Source organism: Dendrobates tinctorius, unplaced genomic scaffold, assembly GCF_039654945.1.
Source record: "Dendrobates tinctorius isolate UK_male_01 unplaced genomic scaffold, ASM3965494v1 ptg000028l, whole genome shotgun sequence".
Classification (NCBI taxonomy): domain Eukaryota; kingdom Metazoa; phylum Chordata; class Amphibia; order Anura; family Dendrobatidae; genus Dendrobates; species Dendrobates tinctorius.
In genome coordinates this window covers 47,662,550-47,676,020 of record NW_027361696.1, presented here as the reverse complement: position 1 = coordinate 47,676,020, position 13,471 = coordinate 47,662,550, and the positions used below count along the sequence as shown (strand labels likewise).

The following is a 13,471-nucleotide window of genomic DNA, read 5'->3' as shown; positions in this document are numbered from 1 at the left end:
GAGGCAGTATTATAGTAGTTATATTCCTGTACATAGGGGTCAGTATTATATTAGTTATTTTCTTGTACATAGGGTGCAGTATTGTCGTTACATTCTTGAACATTCAGGCAGTATTATAGTAGTTATATAGTTATATTTTTGTACATAGGGGGCAGTATTATAGTAGTTATATTTATGTACATAGGGGACAGTATTATCAGCCCAGCAGAGATGAGAATGAGCCCAGCGAGGGAGATGAGCCCATTATTCTCTATGGGTCATTATATGGGGCCCATACTATATGTATGGAGCATTATATGGGGCCCATTATCCCATCTGGAGCATTATATGGGGCCCATTATCCCACTTGGAGCATTATATGGGGCCCATTATCCTGTTTGGAGCATTATATGGGGCCCATTATCCTGTATGGGGCATTATATGGGGCCCATTATCCTGTATGGAGCATTAAATTGGGTCCATTACCCTGTATGGAGCATTATATGGGGCCCATTATCTTGTTTGGAGCATTATATGGGGCCCATTATCCTGTTTGGAGCATTATATGAGGCCCATTATCCTGTTTGGAGCATTATATGGTTTCCATTATTCTGTATGGAGCATTATATGAGGCCCATTTTCTGTATGGAGTTCTGTATGGAGCATTGTATGGGGCCCATTATTCTGTATAGAGCATTATATGATGCCCATTATTATGTAAGGAGCATTATATGAGGACCCTTTTTCTGTATGAAGCAATATATGGGGCCCATTATTCTGTATGGAGCAATATATGGGGCTCATTATTCTGTATGAAGCAATATTTGGGGCTCATTATTCTGTATGGAGCATTATATGAGGCTCATTATTCTATATGAAGCAATATTTGGGGCTCATTATTCTGTATGGAGCATTATATGAGGCTCATTATTCTGTAGCAATATGTGGTGCCCAATAAACTGTATGGAAGACTATGTGATGCCTAGAATACTGTATGGAGTTCTATACTGTCCGATCTTAAATGAAAACTTTTGAATCCCCACTGGGGCACGCACTGTGCTCTGCGAGGATTTGCTGGTTTCTGAGCTATTGTAGAATGTACAATAGAGATCACTCATGTAATGTAAGAAGTAAGTGATATCTTTGGCATTGTGCTATACCTATATTTCTTTGCCGTATCTGTGCATCATGAATTGTGGTATGTGTTAAAGGGGACTACTGAGACACTTTCGCCTGGGGCCCACAAAAACCTGGAGCTGGCCCTGGGCAGTATTATAGTAGTTATATTCTTGTACATAGGGGTCAGTATTATAATAATTATATTCTTGTACATAGAGGCAGTATTATAGTAGTTATATTCTTGTACATGGGGTCAGTATTATAGTAGTTATATTCTTGTACATAGGGGCAGTATTATAGTAGTTATATTCTTGTATATAAGAGTAGTATTATAGTAGTTATAATCTTGTACATAGGGAGCAGTATTATAGTAGATATATTCTTTTGCATATGGACAGTATTATAGTAGTTTTATTCTTGTATATAAGAGTAGTATTATCATAGTTATATTCTTGTATATAAGAGTAGTATTATAGTAGTTATATTCTTGTATATAAGAGTAGTATTATAGTAGTTATACTCTTGTACATAGGGAGCAGTATTATAGTAGTTATATTCTTGTACATAAGGGCAGTATTATAGTAGTTATATTCTTGTATATAAGAGTAGAATTATAGTAGTTATATTCTTGTACATAGGGGGCAGTATTATAGTAGTTATTCTTGTACATAGGGGCAGTATTATAGTAGTTATACTCTTGCGCATAGGAGCAGTATTATAGTAGTTATATTCTTGTACATAGGGGCAGTATTATAGTAGTTATATTCTTGTATATAAGAGTAGTATTATAGTAGTTATATTCTTGTATATAAGAGCAGTATTATAGTAGTTATATTCTTGTACATAGTGGGCAGTATTTTAGTAGTTATAGTCTTGTATATAAGAGTAGTATTATAGTAGTTATATTCTTGTAAATAATAGTAGTATTATAGCAGTTATATTCTTGTACATAGGAGCAGTATTATAGTAGTTACATTCTTGTACATAGGGGCAGTATTATAGTAGTTATATTCTTGTATGTAAGAGTAGTATTATAGTAGTTATATTCTTGTATATAAGAGTAGTATTATAGTAGTTATATTCTTGTATATAAGAGCAGTACTATAGTAGTTATATTCTTGTATATAAGAGTAGTATTATAGTAGTTATATTCTTGTACATAGGGGCAGTATTATTGTAGTTACATTCTTGTACATGGGGCAGTATTATATTTTTCCAAATCATCGGATATATACTTTCTGATACGTTGTAATATCAGAGGCCAATCTCCCCGCTAATAGCACATGACGGTCCTCATGTCACATTGAGTACAGGACGTTTTTTATTTGAGCATTGTGCCATGAAGCATATGCCAATAAACCACCAGTATATGTACTGACCAGTCACAGTTAGTCTGACATTATGAGAATGATCTGAGATTACACAGTCATTTAGAACAACATGATGTGTTATGTATAGATTTACATAGGACTGCACTATCTGGAAAAGTAATCACAGTGAAAAAGAATGTGACTTTATTTTATTATGTAGACATAAAGCAATGTATACAATCATGAGAACAATGTAGCAGAGCTGAATTTGTCCAAGGTTTTTGGATGGAAAAGTTAGTTTGTCTCCTTGAGATGTGGTAATTTGTTATAGTTAGGTAATCTGCAGTCCTATGTAACGCAATATCAAAACACACAATGTTCTCTACCAGATGACCTCTTTGGCTTTGCTATTGTAAACAGATGACCAATTTGCTTCTGCAACATTTGCACATTTAAGGATTATAATGATATTACATTAACCCCGTCCGCGCATTTACATAAAGCAGTGATGCCACTTTCCCCCGCCGCCTGTCCGTTGTCATGTGCGGCGCGGAGCACTTTCCTTCTATAGTTAAAGAATCCATAACACCATAGTCTGAATTTTAGAACGGCGGCTGATAACAGAGAACAACGACGCAGTCAGTATGTCAGATTTTAGGTTGGAAAAAAAAAGTCGACAGACAGCCACATAGCAAGGTCAGGTACGTACGCAGCATGCGAGGCAGCATTTTAGGGGTTAACGGTGACGCAGCATGGCCAGTCAATTTTGGATGTAGCAGAGCTGGATTTGTCATTTAACTCGTTTGCGCAGTCCTATGTAAATCCACAGATTTCGTCACGGGAGATGACAAACTCAGCTCTTTTGGACCCCTACTTAGACCCATCCAGTCCGCCTGCCCTACATACCCCGTGCGCCTCACCTGTGCCAGTGCCCTCAGATATGGCTTGCTGTGTGCCTGCGGACTCCCTCTATATACAGGGCCGCCTAGCTCTGCACAGCTGTCACAGGATTCAGAAGCTTCTAGATGTCCCTGTTCCTCTCCACCCTCCCTCCCTCTGCTGCCCCCCTTTTCACCGCCTGGCAGTCACGCAGGCACAGATAGAGGGAGGTAGGGCCACTCCAGCTGACGAGAAGAGAATTTTCTGGATTTTGGCATCCATCTGTCAAAAATAGTCTCCACGCCCAAATTGGCTCCATTACCCATAGATTGCATAACAGGCTGCGCGGCGTGAAAATTTATGCAGAACACAAGCGAGGCCCCTGTCCTAGAGAGAAAAGTACTGGGATCCTACAGATGTAGCAGAGCTGAATCTGTCATCTACATCCAAAGCAGAAAAAGTGAAAACTCAAAGTTAGACGGGGTTTTTTTCTTACGTGTTTTGGGCTAAAAATAATTTTTTGCAATTGGATTCCGTTAAAAATGTTGCACCATTTGCCTTCTGCAGCATCTGAGTCAACTGAGAATCAGTCAGTGAGCTCATTATCGCGCTTTTTCCAAGCTCCTCTCGGCTGATTGATGACCACAGACCGCATCAGCGTGGAATGTGCAGGAAGTTAAGAGCCTGTAAAAGCAAAATGGTGTAACGTTTTTAATAAGAACCCATCGGCGAATATTATTTTTAACACAAAATACAGGTATTCAAGTAAAAAGAAAAAGAAAAATCCCTTTCCTGCATGTTAGCAGGTGAGTTATATGTCAGGTTCTTTCTGGATTTGAGGCAATGAAAAAAATAAATTCAGCTCTGCTACATCTATTAATTGTTTTGGAGGCGAGGGGACGGCTGGTAATAACCACAAATATCTGTAAGTGATCACCTTCTCACACAAGCATTGCTGCAAAGGTGCCTTCCCTGCAACTGCCACTAGATGGAGCAGCCAACATATGAGGACTAGCTGTATCTATCTGTATGCAGTGAGCTCCCCCTGGTGGTGACTGTAGGAAGCCAGAATCATACATCCTACTATATTACATATTTAGAGCAGAAGTGTGTTACATGGAGCTCTCAGCTGGGGTAAGGCTTATGCAATTTTTTTTCTAGGTGCGCCCTCGATGCCGTTTCTTACCATTAGTTATGAGACAGGAAATGGATTTTTGTAGAATTTTTTGAGTTTATTCTGCTTTTATTTAAAGATTACACTTTTGAGTCTTTAATTGGTGGAACTGGAGCTCTCAGCGGGGGTGAGCTTATGCAAATTTTGACAATAAGTCCTTATGATTTCTGTATATGCCCTTACTGTCAAGTTGTACTGCATTCTTGCCAAGGAGAATTTTTTGGGATTTATACAACTTTGATTTAAAGTTTGGATTTTGGGGAAAATTGAGCTTTAAGCGGGGGTGGGGTTTATTCAAATTTTGGCTATGGGTCCCTATTATTTCAGTGTACGTCCTTACTGTCAAGTCTTACTATATTCTAGCCAAGGGGATTTTAATTTGTACAGCTTTGATTTAAAGATTAGATTTTTGGGGTAACGCAGCTCTAAGCGGGGGTGGGCTGTAAGCAAGTTTTGGCCATGGGTTCCTATGATTTCTGTGTTGGCCCTACATGGCACATCTTGGAACAGGGCAATGCTTAAATGTTCCATAGTTTTGGGTTCAAATCTTGGATAATATGGCCAATGTTCATGGTGGTGAGTGGAGAAGCGCCAGCAAATTACAGAATGATGCGAGAGCTTATTTTTAAGAGGTGACACCATCTTGGGTTTTCTTTAGAGGTGTTGAATGTTGGAGTTCAGATGCACAGGTGGTGGTGACCGGTGGTGGGCCGGGTGCGGGGGCTTAGTCTATAGCTCTTCATATAAACCCTGCGGTTAAGGATCGGCCTCGCTCCGTCCTGGTCACAACGTCTTGAGCACAGACGCAGATTAACTACTAAACAGAAGGAAATTAGCAACAGAGATGAATCTGATCCGGAGAGAAGGCAGGATATTACATTACGGCTGGATAGATTTAGAAGCTGAAGATGACATTGGAGTAGTAGCGCTGCTCAGCCAATAATGCTGAGTCCCCATGTGTCCATGCCAAAAGACTATGGGGGACAACTGTGATCCCAGTCATAGACAGATGTGCCAAAAGGGACATTAGGAAAATTCTGGAAACAGGATTTTTTTCTTTTGCCCCACCCTTGCACATAAGACCCAGCCCCTAATCTATGGCATTAGCATTACAAATAGTGCACAGAAATACAGACCCCCCCAACAAAATCAGACCGCAGACCAAAGCGCTAAAACAAATACAAGCCCCCAGCTATGTGGAACCCAAACAAGACTGCCGATCTATATAGACCCCAAACCAGGCCCCCATCTATATAAACCCCAAACCAGACCCCCATCTATATAGACCCCAAATCAGACCCCCATCTATATAGACCCCAAACCAGACCCACATGTATATAAACCCCAAACCAGACCCTCATGTATATAGACCCCAAACCAGACCCCCATCTATATAGATCCCAAACCAGACCCCATCTATATAAACCCCAAACCAGAGCCCCATCATTATAGACCCCAAACTAAAGCCCCATCTATACAAACCCCAGACCGGACCCCATCTATATAGAGCCCACACCAGTCCCCCATCTATATTGACCCCACAACAAACCCCCTCCTCTACATAAACACCAAATCAGACCCCCTAGCTGTATAGAACCTAGACCAGACCTCAAATATACACAGATCACAAACCAGACCTCACATCTATGCAGACCCCAGACCCCAGCTATACAGACCCCTGACCAGGCCTCCTATCTACACAGTTCACAGACCTGACCTCACATCTATATAGACCTCAGAGCAGACCTTCCATCTATGCAGACCACAGACCTGATCTCCTAACTATACAGGCCACAGAGCAAACCTCCCATCTATACAGACCTCAGAGCAGACCTCCCATCTATACAGACCACAGAGCAGACCTCACATCTATACAGACCTCAGAGCAGACCTCACATCTTTACAGGCCACAGAGCAGACCTCCCATCTATACAGACCACAGAGAGCAGACCTCCCATCTATACAGACCACAGAGCAGACCTCACATCTATACAGACCTCAGAGCAGACCTCACATCTTTACAGGCCACAGAGCAGACCTCCCATCTATACAGACCACAGAGAGCAGACCTCCCATCTATACAGATCTCAGAGCAGACCTCACATCTATACAGGCCACAGAGCAGACCTCCCATTTATACAGATCTCAGAGCAGACCTCACATCTATACAGGCCACAGAGCAGACCTCCCATCTATACAGATCTCAGAGCAGACCTCACATCTTTACAGGCCACAGAGCAGACCTCCCATCTATACAGACCACAGAGAGCAGACCTCCCATCTATACAGACCACAGAGCAGACCTCACATCTATACAGACCTCAGAGCAGACCTCACATCTTTACAGGCCACAGAGCAGACCTCCCATCTATACAGACCACAGAGAGCAGACCTCCCATCTATACAGATCTCAGAGCAGACCTCACATCTATACAGGCCACAGAGCAGACCTCCCATTTATACAGACCTCAAAGCAGACCTCCCATCTATACAGACCTCAGAGCAGACCTCCCATCTATACAGATCTCAGAGCAGACCTCACATCTTTACAGGCCACAGAGCAGACCTCCCATTTATACAGACCTCAAAGCAGACCTCCCATTTATACAGACCTCAGAGCAGACCTCCCATCTATACAGGCCACAGAGCAGACCTCCCATTTATACAGACCTCACATCTATACAGGCCATAGAGCAGACCTCACATATATACAGGCCACATAGCAGACCTCCCATTTATACAGACCTCAGAGCAGACCTCCCATCTATACAGGCCACAGAGAGCAGACCTCCCATTTATACAGACCTCAGAGCAGACCTCCCATCTATACAGGCCACAGAGCAGACCTCCCATCTATACAGGCCACAGAGCAGACCTCCCATTTATACAGACCTCAGAGCAGACCTCACATCTATACAGGCCACAGAGCAGACCTCACATCTATACAGGCCACAGAGCAGACCTCTCATTTATACAGACCTCAGAGCAGACCTCACATCTATACAGGCCACAGAGCAGACCTCACATCTATACAGGCCACAGAGCAGACCTCCCATCTATACAGACCTCAGAGCAGACCTCCCATAGATACAGACCTCAGAGCAGACCTCCCATCTATACAGGCCACAGAGCAGACCTCACATCTATACAGGCCACAGAGCAGACCTCCCATCTATACAGACCTCAGAGCAGACCTCCCATAGATACAGACCTCAGAGCAGACCTCCCATCTATACAGGCCACAGAGCAGACCTCACATCTATACAGGCCACAGAGCCGACCTCCCATTTATACAGATCTCAGAGCAGACGTCACATCTATACAGGCCACAGAGCAGACGTCACATCTATACAGACCTCAGAGCAGACTTCCCATCTATACAGACCTCACTCAGAGCAGACCTCCCATCTATACAGCTCACAGACCTCCCATCTATACAGACTCTAGATTATCTGTTCTGGCTTCAGACCAGCCTTCAATTTAAGAAGACTCTATTTCAAACCTCCCATCTATACAGATGTGGTATTTGCAGGTATGCAGGATGCAGTGACGAGTCGCGCGAGACAATTTGGTGCTTTCTAAAATAACGTTTATAGGACTAGAGGAAACCTTCCTCAGTCACGGCCTGATCGCCAACAGGGGTAACACGGGTTGCCCTCGCAGGGGCTCTAGACCAGCAAACACAAATAGGTAGAACACGACTACTCCTGGCAATAGCCGGTCACTATAGGGCCGCGGTATGGCCGACTACGGGTCCTTAATTGTAAAGTCAACTTAGCTGTCCAGACGTCCCTCGCCGTTCGGGTTGGTGGTCTTTCGTCGTAGTAGTTGCTGGGCCCAGTTGCTGAGGCGTTGACGGAGTGTTCGCACCCTCCGGCGCACTGGTGACACTGGAGCCCCACAGGCCACGGCGGAGTCCTTGGACGGGTGGGTCGCAGGCCCCGGACTGGGGCACGCGGTAGCGATGGGTGGTGGTGAATGACAGGCCACCTGTGCAGCTAGCGGCTGCGACGGGGAGTCCACGGTCAGCAGAGGCCCAGCCCCTGCTGCGGACCGGAGCGGGACAGTGGTGGCCGCCGACGGCACGGTACTTGCCGCAGCCACAGGCGAGAGTGGGGCGGCTGCGGGTGGCGGGGAACAGGCAGCAGCCGCAGGCTGAGGGGAGGTGGCAGCGGCCGCCTGTGACCACGGGTAGGCTGCAGCCGTGGGCTGGGAGGAGGCGGCAGCGGCCGCGGGTTGAGCTGAGGCCGTAGTGGCCTTGGGCAGGAGCGGGGCAGCAAGTCTCAGCTGGTCGCCTTGGCACCGTCCCTCTGGAGTCCTTGGTGAGCGTCCTCTCTGGAACTGGTGGGTCGCTCTAGCTTCCAGTCACTCCCACGCTCTCCTGCCGTCTCTGTCCCGGTCTGCTGACTCATCGCCCGGGGAATTCCCTGCCTCCTTTATACTGGTCCCTCCCGAAGCCCATCTGTCTGTTAGAACGGTCCATCCCCGAATTCTGTCCCCCGGGGACAGTTTCCCCCGGAACCCAGATGACGGCTCCTTTGGTTCCGGCCCAGACACTCGACGGGGGCTGTTCCTCCCACACTCCCCCGCCCTGTATGCTCGCCAATCCTCGGGCGAGGGTTTTTGCAAACTTGGGTTAGTCTTTTGAGACGACAGTCCTTGTCACCATACAAACTGGTCCTGTTCGTAACGTTCAGGGCGTTTGTCAGCTGTTGACCGCTCGGAGCGTCGAAGCTCGGGTGTAGTGGAGTCTTCTGGGGTGGTGGAGGGTGGTCGACTAGTTGGTTCTGGTGGGATTTCCGGGTCTACTCGAGTGCCACTACTGGTGCGCTCCGCAGATTTGACGGGGAAGTCCTCTTCGTCATCCAGGTCCCAGACCTTAGGCAGGGGGTCAGGGACCTGGGGGGTCGGTTCGGGCCATGGGGGATTGGTAGACGTACATGGTCATAACATGTTACGGTGCACAACCCGAGTGAGGGGCGCGTTGTTTACTTCGGATTGTATTTCATACACAGGCCCGTCGGGACTTATTCGGCGTAACACTCGGTACGGGTTCACCTCCCACCGGGGTTCTAACTTGTTTTGGGGGTGTTGGTCAAGTACGAGTACCCGATCCCCAACTTGAAAGTCAATGGGTGGGGGCAGTGCTCCCCCTTGGTGTTCTAGATCCTGGAGCTTCGTATGGACGATACGGTGGAGAGTCTGCAGCCGATGCTGGTGGTTTCAGACCCATGAGGATAACCCGGTCCAGAGTTGTGGTTCCTCCAGGTTCAATTCCACCTCCGTAATTCCTTTGCCTTCTCGTCCGATCAGCAATGAGTAGGGGGTGTAACCAGTCACTCGATGCACCCGATTGTTATATACCCACACTAGCTCGGGGACATATTCAGGCCAGCGGGCCTTGCAGTCACTCTCCAGGGTGCGCAGCATTTGGATTAGTGTACAATTGAATCGCTCGCAGGCTCCATTTCCCTGTGGGTGGTATGGCGTAGTCCGTGACTTATCGATACCGTAAAGATGGTGTAGCTCTTCCATGACTTTTTCTAGGAAGCACGCTCCTTGGCCGAATGTATTTGTTGTGGACAGCCGTACACTTGAATAAAGTTCTTTCAAATCGCATAAGCGGCCGACTCAGCTGTTTGGTCTCGGGTGGGGGTAACCACGGCGAACTTGGTGAAATGGTCCACCATAACGAGACAATGTTCATACCTCTGATAGGCAGGACCTATGGTCAGATAATCCACCGTAAGAAGCTCCAGAGGGGCTGATGTTACAATCGTTTGCACCGGGGGTTCGCTGCGCAGGGGATTTAGCGAGCTCGCACGGGCGGCAGGTTCGACAAGCTTCTTCTACGGCAGCGTGCAAGCGTGGGTGGTACACTATCTGCTGCAACCATTGTAAAGTCTTTTGAGCACCAAAGTGAGCCCCCTTTTCATGGGCTTCCCGGGCCAGTTGGTTGAGATGGGCTCCGGGCACGATCACTTGCCATATCATAGCTGACGTGGTTCGTGACATGGCCTTTCGATATAAAAGTCCATTTTTGATGACTAGTTTTTCCCACTGGCGCAGCATCAGCAACATATCTTGGGTCAAAGTCTGTCTCTGCGAGCCGGTGGGAAATTTACCGGTGGCCACCCATTGGCGCAGGAGTCTAATTTCTGTATCTTCTTGTTGCTGCTGGATCCAGTTGTTGCGGGGTTGTCCCAGCATCCCTCCAAGGAGTCCCGGATGAGGCACTTCTTGCATGTTGACTGTAAGCGCGGCGGTGGTGAGAGCGAACAGCGTCTCATCTGCTTCTAATTCGTCATCTCGGTTTCTCCCTGGGGTGGTGTGTTGGATTCTGGAGAGCGCGTCGGCGTGCACGTTTTAAGCTCCCCGTTTGTAGATGATTTTATAATTGAATTTGGCCATCCGAATCACCCACCGCTGCTCGAGGGCCCCCAGTTTGGCATTCTCCAAATGGGCTAACGGGTTGTTATCGGTCCGCACTACTACTTCGGAGCCCGCCAGATACTCTGCGAATCGCTCCGTCATTGCCCACACTACCGCGAGGAGCTCAAGCTTAAAGGAGCTATAATTGTCCGGGTTGCGTTCTGAGTTGTGCAGCGACCAGCTACCATAGGCGATCACTTTCTCCCGGCCATCCTGCACCTGTGACAACACAGCTCCTAGCCCCTGGAGGCTCCCGTCGGTATGCAGGATGAACGGTTGCGAAAAATTCACATATGCCAGTAGCGGGGCGTCGGAGAGAGCAGCTTTGAGATCTTGAAACGCATCCTCTTGCGGTTGCTGCCACTGGATCTTCCGTCCATTCACCCCGGCAGGAGCCCCCTTCAGCAGGTCCTGCAGGGCTCGGGCTCGGCGTGCAAGTTCTTCACAAACCGACGGTAGTAGTCGGCCAACCCCAAGAAGGCCCGCACGTCCGTCACTGTCTCGGGGGTAGGCCACCCCTGGATGGCAGCGACCTTTTCCAGGGATGGTCGAACACCCTCTGCCGAGATGGTATGCCCCAGGTACTCGATCTGGGTGCAGAACAGGTGGCATTTCTGGGGCTTTACCTTTAACCCATACTTCTGCAGCCGGCCGAGCACCTGCCCCAACCGCCTCAGGTGGTCCTCGAGCGTGGCGGAATAGATAATGATATCGTCCAGGTATATTAACGTGGCTTCAAAGTTGCGGTCTCCTAGACACCGCTCCATCAACCGCTGAAAAGTTCCAGGGGCATCCGATTGAATTTGAACAGTCCCATGGGAAGGATGAATGCCATCTTGGCTCTGTCTTCCTCCGACATCGGCACTTGCCAGTACCCGCTGACCAGGTCAAGGGTCGAAAAGTACGTTGCGTTCCCCAGGGCGGAGAGAGACTCTTCTATGAGGGGCTGTGGATACGAATCCTTGATGGTGCAGGCGTTCAACTTCCGGTAATCCACGCAAAAACGTAGAGTGCCATCTTTCTTCCAAACCAGGACAATAGGGGCCGCCCAAGGGCTTTGGCTTTCTCGTATGACCCCCTTCCGGAGCATTTGGGCTAATAGAGTTTTCACTTCCTGATATAGCTGCGGTGGTATTTGCCGATACCGCTCCCGGATGGGGGCCGCTCCTGCCGTGGGGATCCCATGCGTGATGGCCGTGGTACATCCGAAGTCATTGCGTGGCTGGCGAAGACACTGTAAAATTGCCCAAGGAGTGTCTCTACTTGGAGAAGCTGGGCTGGTGCTAGGCCAGAAAGTTCAGCCCGTATTCTCTCCAGAATGACTCGACCCTTTTCTTGGGCCGCGGACGCGGCAGCCTGTTGTGTTCGTACCGTTACTGCCCAGGGGTCTTCGGGTTGCACCCGCAACTGGACTGCAGGGTCCGGCAGCAGCTCCTCCAATGGCCTAACTAGTTTGGCCATTTCGGCCCGGGGCTTCAGGGTGATATCCTGATCTTCCAGGTTTGACACAACGTACCAAGACGGTCCCCTCCCGCACTGTGGCCAGGGAGCGGGCCACCAGGATGCCAGGGTGCAGGCACTCTGAGTAACATGGTTCCACCTGCACCTCCACGCCCTCTAGTGGTATCGGGGCGCTGATCGGCAGAGCCACCACCGTCTGCCCCGGAGGAAGCACGAGCAGGGGGGCCGCCGGCACAATGACCTTGCCCAGCGCCTCACCCTCCTGACACTCCTGGAGCACTCGCGCCTCCCGCACCAACCGCTGGAAGACCTGCCCCTGGGCCGTGCGAGGACCCCACTGACTTAGGGTCTCCTGCGTGGAATCGTTGAGGAGTAGATTGCCAAACTCCCGGCAGTACATTCATGCCCAAGATGATCGGATGACGGTCGTTAGTCTCTCCTTGAGTCAGGACCACTCCCCGGCGACCGAGGGATTTACCACACAATGTCATCTGAAGCCACACCACCCCAGCGACAGGTACCGGCAGTTGGTTTGCGGCCACTAGTCGTATCATGGGCCCCCACTGGGGCCTTGCCGCTTCCAGGAAATGCTGCCGGAAGTACGTTGCCGGTATGGTCGTCACCTGCGACCCCGTATCCACTAGGCACCGCACAGCATGACCCTCAACTTCGGCCCATACTATTGGGCACTTAGCGACCAGTTCTTCGGGAGTTCCACCACCCCTCGTTGTGGCTTCTGGCTCCGAGCGGCATCCCCATGCCCGGAGCCCTCTAGTTTAATGCCCACCGGGGTGGGCATCTCCCATGCCACAGACACTCCCGTGCGAAGTGGCCCAGTTCTCCACACTCATAGCACCAAGGCGGTGAGGCACGGCCACCCCGGGTATTGCGAGGCCCCCAGGGCCCGGAATTGTAGCCAGGTCGGCTAGGCGCGGGCTCCGCTCTTTTCTTCACTTCGGCCAGCTCTTTGACAACGCTTACGGAGGACTCCATGCTCCGGGCCTTCCCCACAGGAGCCGTCATCCCCTGCTCTTGCTCTCACACCCGGGCCTGACTCCCCACTTTGGAAAAGGCTAAACGTGGGTTCACTCGGACCTGTTCCCGCAATGACTGCTTG

The 13,471-nt window shown here is 48.8% G+C and overlaps 1 protein-coding gene across 1 annotated transcript in view; it reads right to left on the bottom strand.

Annotated features, from left to right (window-relative positions):
- Positions 1 to 3,523, bottom strand: part of LOC141085352 (heat shock cognate 71 kDa protein-like) — a 28,206-nt gene extending 24,683 nt beyond the window's left edge. Inside the window, exon 1 of the mRNA XM_073570640.1 lies at positions 3,329 to 3,523. The gene's annotated coding sequence lies outside the window, so the exon portion shown is untranslated. The remainder of the gene's footprint in view (positions 1 to 3,328) is intronic.
- Between the last annotated feature and the right edge of the window lie 9,948 nt (positions 3,524 to 13,471).